The sequence below is a fragment of the Littorina saxatilis genome, linkage group LG16, assembly GCF_037325665.1.
Source record: "Littorina saxatilis isolate snail1 linkage group LG16, US_GU_Lsax_2.0, whole genome shotgun sequence".
NCBI classification, from domain to species: domain Eukaryota; kingdom Metazoa; phylum Mollusca; class Gastropoda; order Littorinimorpha; family Littorinidae; genus Littorina; species Littorina saxatilis.
In genome coordinates, this window is record NC_090260.1 from 34167559 (window position 1) to 34185259 (window position 17701).

The 17701-nt window shown below is 39.9% G+C and overlaps 1 protein-coding gene across 1 annotated transcript in view; it reads left to right on the top strand.

Moving 5' to 3' along the window:
- Nucleotides 1-1084: 1084 nt before the first annotated feature.
- Nucleotides 1085-17701, top strand: part of LOC138950904 (tetratricopeptide repeat protein 23-like) — a 67507-nt gene continuing 50890 nt past the window's right edge. The window contains exon 1 of the mRNA XM_070322604.1: nucleotides 1085-1209. The gene's annotated coding sequence lies outside the window, so the exon portion shown is untranslated. The remainder of the gene's footprint in view (nucleotides 1210-17701) is intronic.

Genomic DNA, 17701 nt, shown 5'->3' on the forward strand with positions numbered 1-17701 from the left:
CATTTTCTGATTCCAAAAATATATAATTTCATGGTGTTTGACGTTAAAAATATGCTTAAACTTAACAAATTCAGATCGTTGAATGGAAAATATACTTCCGAGTTCCAAAAGCACGTCATTTCAAGTGTGGAACACGCTCATGACGTCATACTGAAAGGTGATAAATTATGGCTTCACCTTGCAACGTTTTATTTCAAACATGGTAACATTTTTAAAGGGGTTTCTTTCTCAGATTTGCGTTTGCCCTCTGTCTGTCTCTCTATGTCTCCGTCTGTCTGACTGATTCAATTAAATGTGTAATTACTTAGTTTTGCAAAAGTCAAACTAAGTATGATATACCTAATTGATACAGGTCTCTAAATTCTTATTGTAAACTTGTGAGTTTTATTCAAAACAAATTTAATTGGTGTTTTAAACTCAATAATGGGGCATGCTGTGATGAGTAGAAGAATGTGTGTTTACGAGCAGAAAAAGCCCATCAAAGTCAAGAATCGTGTTTTTCTTTCTCTATTTTCACCTTGTAGCTTCCTACAGACACTAAGCAACAGTGTAGTACCACTTCCAGTGCAATATCTTGTAGTTTATTTTTGACCATCTGTGTAACACTTCATTGACCCATGATCTGAGCTGTTCACATATGGTAAATATGTTATTTGTACTATAGTTAAACTTATCTTTTATTTCTTCTTGTTTGTTACCCCTCAATGGGCGAGGGCCGGATGAAAACAAGCATGTACACATTGCTTATTCTGTCACCCTCGTAAAATAAATTTCAATTCAATTCAATTCAATTCAATTCTCTCCCTCTCTTTCTCCCCCCCTCTCTCTCTCTCTTTGTCTCTCTCTCTCTCTCTCTCTCTCCCTCTCTCTCTCTCCCTCCCTCTCTCTCCCTCTCTCTCCTTCTCTCTCTCTCTGCCCCTCTCTCCTTCTCTCTCTCCCTCTCTCTCTTTTCCTCTCTCTTCCTCTCTCTCCCTCTCTTTCTCTTCCTCTCTCTCTCTCTCTCTCTCTCTCTCTCTCTCTCTCTCTCTCTCTCGTTTCATGACACATCTGGGCTTTAACGGCTGTCACCTTTTTGACAAGCTAACCGACAGCAGTTCCGTAATTTATCACCTCCCTTTAATAAGCACGAGACCCCCAACTTAGTTGCCTCCCTTCTTGTGGCAGTCTCTGTGAGTTTCACCGACCGTGGCGGATGTAGCTTCCTGAGAGGTAGGTCGACAACATTGTATTATCTGTTTGTTTGTCGTGTGTCGTTCTGCAATTGATTACTAGCTTGGAGCAATGAACTTACTGCTTTCTTTCTTTCTCTGTTTTGTATTCCTCGCGCCCCTTAATTGGCGTAGAGGCGCGTCCCCCGGGTGGTGGATGGGGGAGCCTTCTCTACTAACTTCTGAGAGAAGGTCGCATCACTCTCGATGCCGTGAACCTAATTAGGATCTTTTTCTTGTTTCTTCTCTATTTCTGCCTCCCCAAAGTCCTTTTACTTTCCTTTTCTCACCCATAAAATTCTTCACTTTTTACCCTTGTTAAGTGGTTCTTGTATAGAATATAGTCAATGTTTGTAAAGATTTTAGTCAAGCAGTATGTAAGAAATGTTTAGTCCTTTGTACTGGAAACTTGCATTCTCCCAGTAAGGTCATATATTGTACTACGTTGCAAGCCCCTGGAGCAATTTTTTGATTAGTGCTGTTGTGAACAAGAAACACTTAACAAGTGGCTCTATCCCATCTCCCCCCTTTCCCCAATCCCATCTCCCCCCTTTCCCTCGTCGCGATATAACCTTCGTGGTTGAAAACGACGTTAAACACCAAATAAAGAAAGAAAGAATGTTTTGTATTCCCTGTAGCCTGTAATGGGCGGTTCTGGTGAGGTTATGCCTCTTCTTTCTTTCGGCTGGTAACAGGCGGAACCTCGCGGCAAGATCACACGAGAAAGGAGAACAAGTCGCGTAAGGCGAAAATACAACATTTAGTCAAGCTCAGTCGAACTCACAGAATGAAACTGAACGCATTGCAGTTTTTCCGCAAGACCGTACACTCGTAGCATCGTCTGTCCACCGCTCGGGGCAAAGGCAGTGAAATTAACAATCCAGAAAAGCGCGGTAGCGGTTGCGCTGAGGAGGATAGCACGCTTTTCTATATCTCTTTTCTTTTTAACTCTCTGAACGTGTTTTTTAATCCAAACATATCATATCTATATGTTTTTGGAATCAGGAACGGACAAGAAATAAGATGAAATTGTTTTTAAATCGATTTCGGAAATTTAATTTTTATATTTTTAATTTTCAGAGCTTGTTTTTAATCCGAATATAACATATTTATATGATTTTGGAATCAGAACATGATGAAGAATACGATAAACGTAATTTTGGATCGTTTTATAAAAAAAATTATTTTAATTACAATTTTCAGATTTTTAATGACCAAAGTCATTAATTGATTTTTAAGCCTCCAAGCTGAAATGCAATACCAAAGTTTGGCCTTTGTCGAAGATTGCTTGGCCATCATTTCAATCAATTTGATTGAAAAATGAGGGGGTGACAGTGCCGCCTCAACTTTTACAAAATGCCGGATATGACGTCATCAAAGACATTTATCGAAAAAAAAGAGAAAAAAACGTCTGGGGATATCGTACCCAGGAACTCTCATGAAAAATTTCATAAAGATCGGTCTAGTAGTTTACTCTGAATCGCTCTACACACACACACACACACAGACACACACACACACACACACACACACACACAGACACACACACACACACACACACACACACACACACACACACACACATACACACGACCCTCGTCTCGATTCCCCCCTCTATGTTAAAACATTTAGTCAAAACTTGACTAAATGTAAAAACGTGCATTGGTCCCAAATAGCATGTCGCTTTGGTAACAGTTCGTGTGTAAGTCGTGCATTTTATACGGTAAAAAGACAATGGTAACACTGAGGCGGAACCTCGCGGCAAGATCACAGGAGTTGTCTCGCGTTATCACCCCAGAAGCGCTCATTGATTGAACGAAGTCTACTTCACGAAGCCTGCTGCTCGAGGCTTTGGTACTGCAGACCTGGTTACTGTACGAAATTTGCGTACAATCTTACGAAATTGAAGACCGCTGTACGATTATACGCCAGACATTAAAATCATACGCAAAAAAAAAAATATATATATATAAAAAAAAAATTTAAAAAAAATTTAAAAAAATTAAAAAGTATATAAGTCTGAAGAGGACTGTGTGAGCCTAGAAAGCAATGTGTAAAGAGGACTGTATGAGACCAGAAAATACTGACCAGTGCAGTGACAGAAATGAAGGGCTGACTCAATACTGCTGACAGCAGCTTCATCAGAGGTCAAAAATAAAAATTATGTTTTTCTATCATTCGTTTTGTGTCACATTTTCAAATATCTCATAGTGTATGGGTTTCTTTTTCAACAAAAATGTTTTAATTTACTTTCAGCACAAATTCTTTCTTACATGTATTTACAGTCTTTAAATAATGGGGTTTGAGGGGGGAATAAAGCACAGTGTGTACCGCGAGAATGAATTGTACACCTTCAAATTCTGATTGTACACATTTTTAGCCTCATTTGTACACCAGGAAATTTTAGTGGTAATCAGGTCTGGTACTGACAAAAGACTTCTCGACGCCTTCACGAAGTCAGCTTCGGGCTCAATCAAGGAAGGCCTTTAGACATGTTTTCTCTTGCCACAATGTCTTAGTCGGATTGAATTCTCTCAAGCAATTTTGGTGCTTTTTGTTCGCTTTCTTGTTTTGGTGTGTTAACTCTTTTTCTGGTGTCTTCTTTTTGACCGCGAGCAATATTTGAAATATGTATCCGTTTGTGAAAATTTAGGGTTAAGGTTAGGATTAGGGTTAGGGTTAGGGTTAGGTCCTTTGTCCCAGAGTTATGATTAAAAAAATATATTGATGCTGGAAAACAAAATGAGGATTGTTTTGCAAAGCTGTCGTAACGAAACGAACTCTAGTGAAGGTATTAACAAGTCGCGTAAGGCGAAAATACAATATTTAGTCAAGTAGCTGTCGAACTCACAGAATGAAACTGAACGCAATGCAACGCAGCAAGACCGTATACTCGTGGTCCACCGCTCACGGCATAGGCAGTGAAATTGACAAGAAGAGCGGGGTAGTGGTTACGCTATGCTGCATAGCACGCTTTTCTGTACCTCTCTTCGTTTTAACTTTCTGAGCGTGTTTTTAATCCAAACATATCATATCTATATATTTTTGGAATCAGGAACCGACAAGGAATAAGATGAAAGTGTTTTTAAATTGATTTCGAAAAAAAAAATTTTATAATAATTTTTATATATTTAATTTTCAGAGCTTGTTTTTAATCCGAATATAACATATTTATATGTTTTTGGAATCAGCAAATGATGGAGAATAAGATAAACGTAAATTTGGATCGTTTTATAAATTTTTATTTTTTTTTACAATTTTCAGATTTGTAATGACCAAAGTCATTAATTAATTTTTAAGCCACCAAGCTGAAATGCAATACCGAACCCCGGGCTTCGTCGAAGAGTACTTGACCAAAATTTCAACCAATTTGGTTGAAAAATGAGGGCGTGACAGTGCCGCCTCAACTTTCACGAAAAGCCGGATATGACGTCATCAAAGACATTTATCAAAAAAATGAAAAAAACGTTCGGGGATTTCATACCCAGGAACTCTCATGTCAAATTTCATAAAGATCGGTCCAGTAGTTTAGTCTGAATCGCTCTACACACAACACACACACAGACACACACACACACACAGACACACGCACATACACCACGACCCTCGTTTCGATTCCCCCTCGATGTTAAAATATTTAGTCAAAACTTGACTAAATATAAAAACAGACGTGTAAAAAACGAAACATGTCGCGTTTACGTTAGAGATGGATCAACTTTCTGAGCAGTACATTTTTCTCGTCATCAAATTTACATTTTGTAACTTTCAGCGGTTAGAATAAACAAAGAAGTGCGACGGTGCCAAAGAGGGGCTCCAGATTCAAAGAAAAAAGTGTCCAAACATACAGTTTGCATGGATTTCAGTCAAGACACATTCCTCCGCGTGTAAATCATGTATGCTCACCACTACAAAACGTGGCCTCCGCGTGTAAATCATGTATGCTCACCACTACAAAACGTGGCCTCCGCGTGTAAATCATGTATGCTCACCACTACAAAACGTGGCCATTTCTGCAAAAACAGACACTGAAGTCAAAACACAAGAAAGGTAGGTTGTTGGAACGTTTGTTATTGACAAAACAATACATTCACAGATATTTCGACCCAACAAAAATTGTGTGTGAATATTTGTTTGTCTGTTCACTTAAAAGACCGTTGGGTCGAAATATCTGTGAATGTATTGTTTTGTCAATAACAAACGTTCCAACAACCTACCTTTCTTGTTTTTTGATTCTGAATTTTGGAACGTTGGCAGTCTCTTTGTTTTTGGATTTACACTGAGGTCAAAATTATTGTTATGTGCATCCGAACACTGTTTTCCATTACTTTTTATCTGTTTTACAATGTGTTTTCGCTGAGGTGACGATTAAAACTGTACGTTTGTGATAGAGTTATACATGAAAATGTATTTAATGTTATCATAGAGTAATCTTGTTAAAATACCTTCTGTCAGCAACAGCTAGATTAAAGACTAACAACAATTACCAAATACTCCTTATTTGACAGAATGAAGTATTAAACGCATTGTTCTGACTTGTATTTTAAATACGAGCTATTGAGTTCAATTTAAAGAGCACAGAAATTTGTGTAGGAATATTGTTTGACCGCGAAGACCGTATACAATGCAAATGTGTCTGTGCGTACACAAGATATAATGACCAGTCAAAGTCAAAACAAGTTCTTTATAGATGTAAATGGGCACCATTGCTTAAATGTAATAGAAATTAATCAATAGTAATTTTTATTTAATCATACTGGTCAGTAAATGAGTAAACAGTTTTAAATATATACACTGTCTCTTGTGTTTTTTCGTTGGCCTTGATGAAATAATACCAAACGTGCATCTCTGATAATTTGTTATGTAATGCACTTGTATAAAGGTCTGGATAACACATGAATCTTTGTTATAAGTAGTATAATTATGCGTGCATATCTGCCTGACTCTGTTATTGTTATCAGTATTATATGTAATATATAGAAGGACTGTTGTCCTCATTCAGTAAGTCTTTATCTCTCTGTGTCTAACTCTCTTGTTCTCGTACTATATCTCTCTCTCTCTCTCTCTCTCTCTCTCTCTCTCTCTCTCTCTCTCACCCTCTTTCTCTTTCTCTCTATCTCTCGATCTCCTGATTTCTCTCTCTCTCTCTCTTTTTTTCTCTCTCTCCCGATTTCTCTCTCTCTCTCTCTTTCTCTCTATCTCTTGATCTCCTGATTTCTCTTTCTCTCTCTCTCTCTCTCTCTCTCTCTCTCTCTCTCTCTCTCTCTCTCTCTCTCTCTCTCTCTCTCTCTCTCTCTCTCTCTCTCTCTCTCTCTCTCTCGTACTTTCTGTTTCTGTCTCCATCTCTCTCAATAACACATCTGCACCACGACAAGTTATGTCTTATGACGTACATCTTGCAGGAAGGGAATTGGTGAACTACATCAAGATGCAAATGACTTTGAAACGTACGGTCTTATATCTACACTTCTAACAAGCACAGCTGACAGCGTCCTTCATAAATTACCCTCGCCTGTACCTTACCTTCCTAACCTTGTCACTCACCAGGTTCCTAAAAAAATACACACCCTTCTCGCGCAGGCGCCCATGAATACCAGTACAGTACGAGTGCGCGCTTAGATTACCTTGATTATCAGTTAGGCCTAAAGAAAAAATAGGTGTGGTTACGGTAACCCGACCTACCCTATTTTTAGGGGCCGACCCTATAACTTTTTTTTACATTATTTTGTCAAAACAAAACAAAAAAACCTACAAGAAAACGAGTGCAGAAAACGCAATGAAAGCGAAAGCGCTCGAGTCGCACACTTATTTCCCTGTCAAGTAGGTTTAATTTGTACACATTAGAAAAAAAAGTTTAAAAAAAAAAGTGATTGCCTACCTTCCTACCCTATATTTTTTGGCTATGTTACCTTAACCACACCTATTATTTTTTTGCCTTAATAAAGTTATATTTTCAGGCAATATGAAAGAACTTAGGTTTTTCTTTTGTTACACTTACACCGAGTTTTATGAAGATCAATTTCAGACTCGGCAAAAGAATGGTTGTATAATGAGCGACTGTCAGAAGCGAGAGATGCGCTTCGGTCAATAAATCAGTCACTGTCGAACTGTTCGGTGCGAAGTTTTGTTTTCTGGTACAGTAACTATATTGATTTCTTCAAGTTGTACTTATGTTTACGCTTTGCGCTGCGGTTTGAGTATGTGTGCTTGTTATTGGCTAATTGTGAGCCCACGCCGTTTTGTTTGCAGACGCACATGTGAGCGCATCATAACATACCACTAAACAGCTTTGTCATGAAAAAATGGAAAATGGTTAAAAAAAAGAAGAAAAAAAGTAAACAAAATAAACGGAATGCAGGGTTGAAAAAAATTAGAGTTTTTTTTATATTTAAATTTTTTTTTTTTAACGCTTAACGCCCAGCCGACCACGAAGGGCCATATCAGGGCGGTGCTGCTTTGACATTCAACGTGCGCCACACATAAGACAGAAGTCGCAGCACAGGCTTCATGTCTCACCCAGTCACATTATTCTGACACCGGACCAACCAGTCCTAGCACTAACCCCATAATGCCAGACGCCAGGCGGAGCAGCCACTAGATTGCCAATTTTAAAGTCTTAGGTATGACCCGGCCGGGGTTCGAACCCACGACCTCCCGCTCACTGGGCAGACGCCTTACCACTAGGCCACCGTGTTGCGGTAGATTAAAGGGTGGAGTTAAGGACAGAAAATAGATGACAAAAATAAAGCAAGCAAGAAAGAAAAACTGTAATCAGGAAGGGAGTCGACGAGTCAGCTGACCGTCAAGCTGGAGCACAAACCACTAGGCTACGACAGCAGCTGACAGACATGGCAACACAAGTGAAGGCATTTCAGGGTTACTCCGTCGTACGTATAAGTATGGCGTTCCTCGCGCATGAAGGCTCTGTTACCAACTCTACGGCTAAGAAAGGTTGCATTTGAAGTTAAATGTCCCCCAGTAGAATATCAAAGGGAACACAATTTCTGAACAACACAACGGTTTACGCTCGCCACTCGTAGTCGTTTAGGTGAAACTGAATCGGCTTGCCCGATACGGCAGATATTTGAACACTTCCACGTCACACTGAAACACTGAGCTACAGTTTAGTAACGTGATATGTTTTCAATTGTTCGTTCACTTATATTGCTTTCAGATTTAACACACCAAAATGAATGAAACAGTGGCACGGTTTTCGTTGCTGTACAATGGCAGTGCTACGCGATCGCAGTGTGTGTTCAGTACACGCGGTGTTCCTCCGGAAAAGGCCGAAGCGACATGTGACGTCAGTCGTTCACAATGGCCTTTGGGAATCGCAAATTCGCCCGGCACCATGGACTCGCGGTGGTCACACTTACAGCCGTATCACCGCCTCGTCAGCTGCTGGACTAATCGATAGTGACTTACAAGATGATTCACATTTCACTAACACCCCCCCGCCCACCCAACCCCTCCCCCTTTGCCGTTTCTCTCTCACTCCACTTCCTCTACCTTTCTCATTCTTTCTATTTTTCTCTTTCCCTCTCACTGTCTCCCTCTCTCCTCTTCCCTTACCCCCCCTCTCTCTCTCTCTCTCTCTACAGTACCCCTCTCTCTACTTTTCTTCCTCTCTCTCTCTCTCTCTCTCTCTTTCGCTAGGGACTAGCTGTAAGAAAGGACCAAATGGGCCTAATGCTATCATCCCTCGGTAATAAAGTTTTCGAGTTCGAGTTCGAGTTCGAGTTCTCTCTCTCTCTCTCTTCCCACTCTCGCCCTCCTTAATCTACCTTCCTACCTCGCCCTCCTCCCCCCCGCCCGCCTCAATTAGCAAAACGTAGGTTACACATAGCATCATATAATTATGTACCTCTACCTATCAGTCCAATCGGTCAAAGAAGGTAAAAATCACCTAGTATGTAACCGAGTGCCGTAACACTACGATCACCTCGGGAGGCGAAGTGCAATCAAACAGGATTGAAAATGTTAGGGCTAATTTCTTAGCCCTATAAAAACTGTTATGCAAACCCGAAGGTTTCCATGAACAATACAGACAAATCGGAAACCACCAGACCCCATCATAAACAGAATTCCACAATCCACCGGGTGCATAATCTGCTGTGAAAGGAGCGGCAGCCTCCCCTGTCACAAGTAAATCAGTCAAGATGCCTTTTAACAGAAGTTGCCCTTTAGCATTGAGTTTGCCCTTCAGCAATTATGTGGAAAGGAAGTCAAAACGGCGATCAGTTGTGAACACTTTGGCGGATCTAAAGAGACTATGATAAATCACAGGAGTAATTGTGTTTAGATGTCATGTTAATTATACGTCAGTAGGATCGGCCTTGCTTTTAAATTCAGCACTCCCTGCATATTCCGAACCAACTGTAAACGTTATTTCAAACCGTCGACTGTCATTTCTTCTTCTTCTTCTTCTTCTTCTTTTTGTTGTTGTTGGCTGTGGTGATGGTGTTGTTGGTGGTGGTGTTGACGGGCGCAATGGTCTAGAGGATAAAACACCGGGCTCCTATGCGGAAGGTCACGGGTTCGACTCCCGGCCGTGCCTAGTTGGCTAAGTATCAGTGGAGATTTTCCCGATCTCCCATGTCAACTTATGTGCAGACCTGCTAGTGACTTAACCCCCTTCGTGTGTACACGCAAGCACAAGATCATGTACCCACGAAAAAGATCCTGTAATCCATGCCAGAGTTTGGTGGGTTATAGAAACTCAAAAATATCCAGCATGCATCCCCCGAAAAGCGGCCTTATGATTGCCCGAATACACCGATGAACAGTTCCCCGGCCATTTTAGATTCGCACATGCGCACATCTTTTTTCTACGAGCACTTTTGCTTCTTCTTCCTCTTCCGGTTTCCTGTTTTTGAGAAAATGCGCATCCGCAGATCGTTTTTTGGAGTTTTTTCTTCTTCTTCCGGTTCCGGTTGATTTGAGAAAGCGTAGATTCAGTCGGCAGAAAGTGCAATTTTGTAGTCTTCGAGCCCTGAAGTTGCTTTTGAGTGTTCGAAGAAAGAGTGTAAATTAGATTCTAAGGATTACATCGGGCATACAAACACGCGATTTTCCTTTTCCCCCTCCCCCTTGATTTGAACGCGTGCGCAGATCGGTTTTTTGCGAGTATGTTTGTACTTCTTCCTCTTCCGCTTTCCTTTTTCGTTCCATGTAAACCTATGGTGCGCCAAATTGATATTACTATCGTTAACAGTTATAAAGGGTTTTGAAACTATCGTTAACTGTTATATAGAGTTTCGAAACTATCGTTATCTGTTATAAAGAGTTTCGAAACTATCGTTAACTGTTAAATAGAGTTTCGAAACTATCGTTAACTGTTATTTAGAGTTATATCAATAGCGCGTTTGTGCGCGCTATTGCTAAAACTATGAATAACAGATAACGAGGGTTTCGCAAAACGGCGGCATGGTGCGCGCAAGTGATATTACTATCGTTAACTGTTATATAGAGTTTCTAAAAATAGCGATGGCGTGGTCGGATGTTTCCGATGCCGGCAAAATGGCTGCTGAACGTTTCGTTCGAGCGAATTTGCACTAAATTACTACAACATTTAGTAGATCATATTCAACTAACTGTCGTCTGATAAGTCCATCATTTCGCTGCTTCGTTTAATCAAGTAATCAAATCTTCGTTACAGCTAGCACGCTTCCTGTTTTCACAGAAATATTTGTCAGTGTCAGCTTGACCCGTTCTAGCTACCGCGCTGTGTGCGAGTCAGTTTGTACACATACGGCTGGCATGCATGCAGTGTGCAACGGTCAGTGTCAGTACCCAAAACACGATGCGAAAGCATGCAGTGTTTTCCAAAACGCGTCGTGGGGAATGTCACGTTGTTTTGTGTTTGTTTTGAAAAAAAAAACACTGTTTTGTGTAGCCGTGCGTCTGTCATGGTCTTTTCGCGAATATTCCGCGTCTTCAAACCGCACACGTGGAAAACGGTACGGCCGAAAGTACAAATGATAGGATAAAGCTAATATTAAACAAACTCAACAATGATTTGAGAAGACGACAACAGAAGAACGGTCAATAACTAATGTTGTAGTTTTTATATTTAGTCAAGTTTTGACTAAATATTTTAACATCGAGGGGGAATCGAAACGAGGGTCGTGGTGTATGTGCGTGCGTGTGTGCGTGCGTGTGTGTGTGTGTGTGTGTGTGTGTAGAGCGATTCAGACCAAACTACTGGACCGATCTTTATGAAATTTGACATGAGAGTTCCTGGGTATGAAATCCCCGAACGTTTTTTTCATTTTTTTGATAAATGTCTTTGATGACGTCATATCCGGCTTTTCGTGAAAGTTGAGGCGGCACTGTCACGCCCTCATTTTTCAACCAAATTGCTTGAAATTTTGGTCAAGTAATCTTCGACGAAGCCCGGGGTTCGGTATTGCATTTCAGCTTGGTGGCTTAAAAATTAATTAATGACTTTGGTCATTAAAAATCTGAAAATTGTAAAAAAAAATAAAAATTTATAAAACGATCCAAATTTACGTTTATCGTATTCTCCATCGTTTGCTGATTCCAAAAACATATAAATATGTTATATTTGGATTAAAAACAAGCTCTGAAAATTAAATATATAAAAATTATTATCAAAATTAAATTGTCCAAATCAATTTAAAAACACTTTCATCTTATTTCTTGTCGGTTCCTGATTCCAAAAACATATAGATATGATATGTTTGGATTAAAAACACGCTCAGAAAGTTAAAACAAAGAGAGGTACAGAAAAGCGTGCTATCCTTCTTAGCGCAACTACTACCCCGCTCTTCTTGTCAATTTCACTGCCTTTGCCATGAGCGGTGGACTGACGATGCTACGAGTATACGGTCTTGCTGAAAAATGGCAGCTACTTGACTAAATATTGTATTTTCGCCTTACGCGACTTGTTTTTCTTCTTCTTCTTCTTCGTCGATATTCTTTATGGGTGATACAGTTCTGTGAACTCCTGTATTCATATTTTGTTACGGACCTTGTTCGACGAACCTGTAACTTCTTTTCTGCAACGTTAAGTGACTTCTACTGTCGTTGACATTGTCGTGATTGATCATTTGATAAACGTCGAGTGTAATTTATAGGTGACAAAGTCATATGATATATACGACACGGATACACGCACAGCCTGGCAGTGACCGTACGAGTAATAATGGAAGGGCGCTGGTTCTGAGCGACGCTTAGTTCTCGAGATAGGTGTTACCAGATGACGTCATTTCACCTTTTGTCATCGGAAATCTTTTGTATTTCAATCAGTGTCATTTCCCAGTTCTGTGTTCTGCGGTCGTTTTGACTGACTTGACAAGTTGAGAAAACCAATGACACTTCATTTTTGTGAAGCAATTGAATATAAAAAGAAAAGAAAGCGTGCAGAAGTGTGTTTGGGTCCTGCAAGACTTTATGACCAACGGTTTCTCCCTTGGAAATAAATGAAGATGTCTGCTTTTCGTCTGCTTTGAAGGTAGGGAGATTTTACAGCGCACACGGTAAATTGCAAGTCATATTGGACAAGAATTTTGTTATTCTTCTTTCTTCGAAGTACCATAGATTTGTTCTTGGCCATATTTTCGACCTGTGCATCGTAATATTATGGGAAAAACACGTTTGAACACAAATTCGCTAAGACATTTTGATCATTTGCTCCGGAACTGCAACGTCGATTTGCCCAAACAAAAAAATGGTAGTGTCATATTTTTTTAAATGGGTGTGGAAGAACTGCTCATAATTAACATAGCACTCCGGCCCTGTTCTTTTTTTCGTCACACCCAAAACCGTTATTTGTTTTGGGCGACGCAGCATTATAAGTTTCTATAGCTGATCTGACGAAATCATCGAGACAACCTTCGTTCTCGAAATTCTGTGTCATGCAGAAAAAGCGAGAGAAGGTTTAAGTGACGCCATCAATGACGTTTTTTCGAACTTTATTACGCCTATGACGTCAGAGCTTTTACGTTGGAAGATAGCACGCCGTATATTCGGCTATACCGAGGGCGCACCTCCGGACCGCGGAACTAAAACGTTCCCGCGTGTTACGCGTGATTGTTCTGAAAAGTGACTATTACATGATTGTTCTGAAAGTCTACTATTTATTTCATCGTAATCATGTAAGCCCTCATACGTGATTGTTCTGAAAGCTTACTAATTTACATGATTGTTCTGAAACTCTACTAAAGGTAAACTTGCTTCACCCGTGAAATGTAGTCAGATATGGAACAATATGTATACCCCAGCCCAACGAAGTTGGAGGGGGGGTATACTGGATTCACTTTGTCTATCTGTCTGTGTGTATGTCTGTATGTATATGGAACAATATTTTGATACAATGATACTAAATCTTTAGTGATATTGATATTTATACCCCAGCCCAATGAAGTTGGAGGGGGTATACTGGATTCACTTTGTCCGTCGGTCTGTGTGTATGTCTGTATGTAAATGGAACAATATTTTGATGCAATGATACTAAATCTTAAGTGAAATTGATATTTATACCCCCGCCCAATGAATACAAACTCAACAAGTAATACGTTTCATACATTGAACATGTCTTCTTTATTGTTCTCAACTCAAAATTCAAATTAAATGTCCAAAGACAAAAATTATTTATAATCTTCAAAAATGTAATGATTCTTCTTGAGTATTCCCAACTCAAAATTCTAATTACAGGTTTAAAGGGACACATAGAAACTTTTGATTTTCCCTCTGTGCCATGCTTAGGTGGCTAGGTCACCAAAATGGATCGAAAGGCATGGCAAAGAGGGAAAATGGAAGCTAATTTTTGCCCCTTTAAAGACAAAAGGCACAACAAATAATTTTCACAAATGAAATTTTTGTTGTTGTATGAACTAAAAATTCAAGTGGAGAGGGGATGAGAGACGTGAGGAGATGGCCGGGGTTGCGAGATGGGTGGGGAGTCTGGGCTATAAAGTTCTTGCACGCGAGACAATATACTTCTTTTTTGTGTGTGTGGGGGGAGGTATTTTGTTTATCAACTCTCTCTCTCTCTCTCTCTCTCTCTCTCTCTCTCTCTCTCTCTCTCTCTCTCTCTCTCTCTCTTCTCTCTCTCACACTCTCTCTCTCTCTCTCACACACTCTCTCTCTCTCTCTCTCTCTCTCTCTCTCTCTCTCTCTCTCTCTCCTCTCTCTCTCTGTGAATATTTTTGTCATCCTAAATACATGTTTGCCCCCCCCCCACCCCAGGAACAGCAGCTGCCCCCCCCCCCAGTTTCCGACGCCAGTGCACTGAGTACATACGCACACACACACCACACATACACACCCATGAAAGCTAAATTTATTAGCACATCTCTGTTTTCAGTGACACTTGGTTTTTTTATTACACAGCAACCACCAGAATTTTGTATATGAATTATTCAAATGGTTTGATAAAGTGTCAGTTGATATGAACAAACCTCCCATTCCCCCTACACCTAAAAAAGGGAGTGGAGAGACGGATCAACTCAAACACACATCTGAAGCTGTCGCGCACACAGAAGACGGATCAACTCAAACACACTTCGTTGGGCAGGGGTATACATATTGTTCCATATCTGACTACATTTCACGGGTGAAGCAAGTTTACCTTTAGTAGAGTTTCAGAACAATCATGTAAATTAGTAAGCTTTCAGAACAATCACGTATGAGGGCTTACATGATTACGATGAAATAAATAGTAGACTTTCAGAACAATCATGTAATAGTCACTTTTCAGAACAATCACGCGTAACACCCGCAAACATCACGGTTAGTGTCCTCCATTCAAAGCAAACTGTGTCTCTTTGAAACTATCTAAAGCCTTGATATTATCTATGGTTGTGTGGATGCATAAGGTATGTATCAGGTAAATGTGTGGTTTTCAGCGAGAAATATACACGTAAACAAACATACGAACGATTTGCTGTAGATCCGTCCATATTTTAACATGTTCGTCCACTTTCATCTAATCCTACACGCCTCCTTGTCGATAAATAAACTGCTAAGCCTAACCATCATATTCATTGATTTGTCCCGCGCAGATGTGTGAAATTTCACCATTTAAAACGGTCTGGAATTTGCTAAATTTCAAAAAGAAATGAAGCAGTCAAAACTGTGTGGTATCGCACCTCCGCATCGCCTGGATCGGAATAAAATTGCATCCGTGTTGGAGACTATACACAGCATCACGATCATTGATTAAGCTAAAGAGTCCGGGTGCGGAGGCGCACGCTCGATATAGCCTTGAATATACGGGGTGGATAGGGTCAAGGAAGACGTCTCACATACACACACGCCGAGACTAGTAGACTTCCATGTTGGCTTTTGACGTAATCAGTTCACGTGCGGGACCTGACGTGAGCCTGGTCGAGGGTCCTGCTTTCCTGCCTGGAGACAGAGTAAAATTAATTCGTAAAAAATGTGCAGTTTTGGACTCCTTGCTCCAAAGTCAATGAAAGTTGGTATTTTTTCAAACATGAGGCATGACTGAAAGCCCTAGGAGCTCCGTGCACCTGGAATTCACAAGTTCAGTATCTTTTTCACAGGGCTAATCTGATTCTTTTGTGATTGACACGTATGGCTGTTTGAAATCATCTCTCCTGCGACAACTGCGACAATTCCAATTGCCTTACTGCGCAGGAATGAAAAAAAGAATAACAGAAAACAGAAAAAAGGAGAAAAAAGGTGCTCTCTGTTTTGCAAAAGGCAAATCATAGCGATGTGTTGAACATTTTCATCGCCTGAAAACATTCAGCTGGCGTCTTGACCTTTTGAAAAGACTTTGAAAAGTACAAAATAATCTACAGAAAATATAATTTAGTCCTAGGGGTCACATTTCTCCAATCTTTAATGGCAGTAACTTTTCTGGCAAGTAAATACAAGTTTAGAGTTTTGACGGCTGCTGATGGCAAACAATTCTGAGTAATCTCTAACATTTAATTTGTAGCCGCCTAGATATAAAAATAAATCTCTATTTTTGAAACAAACGAGATATTTTTTTATCCGCTATGTATGCACGCCTCAATTTTTTGACAGCAAATCAGGAGATTTTTGTTCTGATGTTTTAAATCAAATCTCAACCGACAGGCCATTTTTTGTCGTCTGAAGCACGTCAAGTGACAACTGACTCGAGAGTTATCTCCTTGTAGGAAGTTTGCGTCACTTTTGCTATCCTAAGCTCGATTTGAATTCACAGTTTTGTTTCGTCAAGTCAGGTAGCATTATTTCTGGCTCCAAAATTTGCATAGAACAGAGAACAGAACGTGCGAACTTGGCACACGTCGAGAGCACTCCCCTTCAAAAAGCTAAGAACATCTTAGAGGGCATTTTATTGAATTACTTTTTGAATTTCATTTATGAATGTTATGACATGAATTTGTTAAAGTAATTAATGCACACAGGAAATGCATACACAGACATATATATAGGGTGTCTAAAAAAAAAGTACCCCAAAAGACATTGAAACACTATTAGTACCGAGAAATGGAAAAACTAAGAGAAGGGACAATGAAATCCGAATGACAACACAGTGGTTCCAACAGGATGGAGCCCCACCACATTCTCAGAGAAATCCAGCACATCCCACAGGAAACATTCCCCAATGTACTGAACAATATGGCAATGAGGATGCAGTCTGTCATCGGAAAACGGGGTGGCTACATTGGTCACGTGGTGTGAAGAAACAGACGATCTGAACTGACTACAATATCACGCAAAAATGATTTCAATAAAATTACTGACTTGTCTGTAATATTGAAAGAAAATCGGGTACTTTTTTTTTTTAAACCCTGCATATACAAATCGGCATGGCTTCGAAAAAAAAGACACACGCGTTGCTCCTCTACATTCATAAAAAGAGATTTTGAGGAGTAGTTAATTAAGAGTAAAATAATTAAATAGATAAAATAGATGGGGTGGGGTTTTTTTTTTTGGGGGGGGGGGGGGGGGGGGTGGGGGGAGCATAAACATCGATGTACATATAATCACATAAAATTTACATAACAATTTTGAGTTTTATTGCTGTCTTTGAACCGTAAACCTTTAGCAAAAATAAGTTAGCAAAAAGTCGCTTCAAATCCTATGTGGCGTTGTGCTCTTCTTCTGTGGGGTTTTTTCTCCACCAGAGCGGAGCCAATATAATCTGCAAGTCGACAGTTCATTTGAGGGATTGATTTAGACAGAATCTGTCAGTGTCTATTATGACCTAACACGAACAATTCCCTTTGCTGACTTTTCACTTGAGAGGTTATATGATTCTTTTTCCGAGCTCATTTTAGAACTAACTAGTATATATATATAGTCTTCTTCTCCTTCTTCTTCTTCTTCTTCTTCTTCTTATTATGGTGACTTATTCCATATTAATTTCTGCCGTTTGAAATGGAATTTTTTACAGACAGACAGACAAACAGACATTTTTTTAAACACAATATATAACGCATTCACATCGGCCAGTAAACTTCAAGCCTGTTAGGCGAACCTTCACTTTTCACGGCCTTTATTCCAAGTCAAAC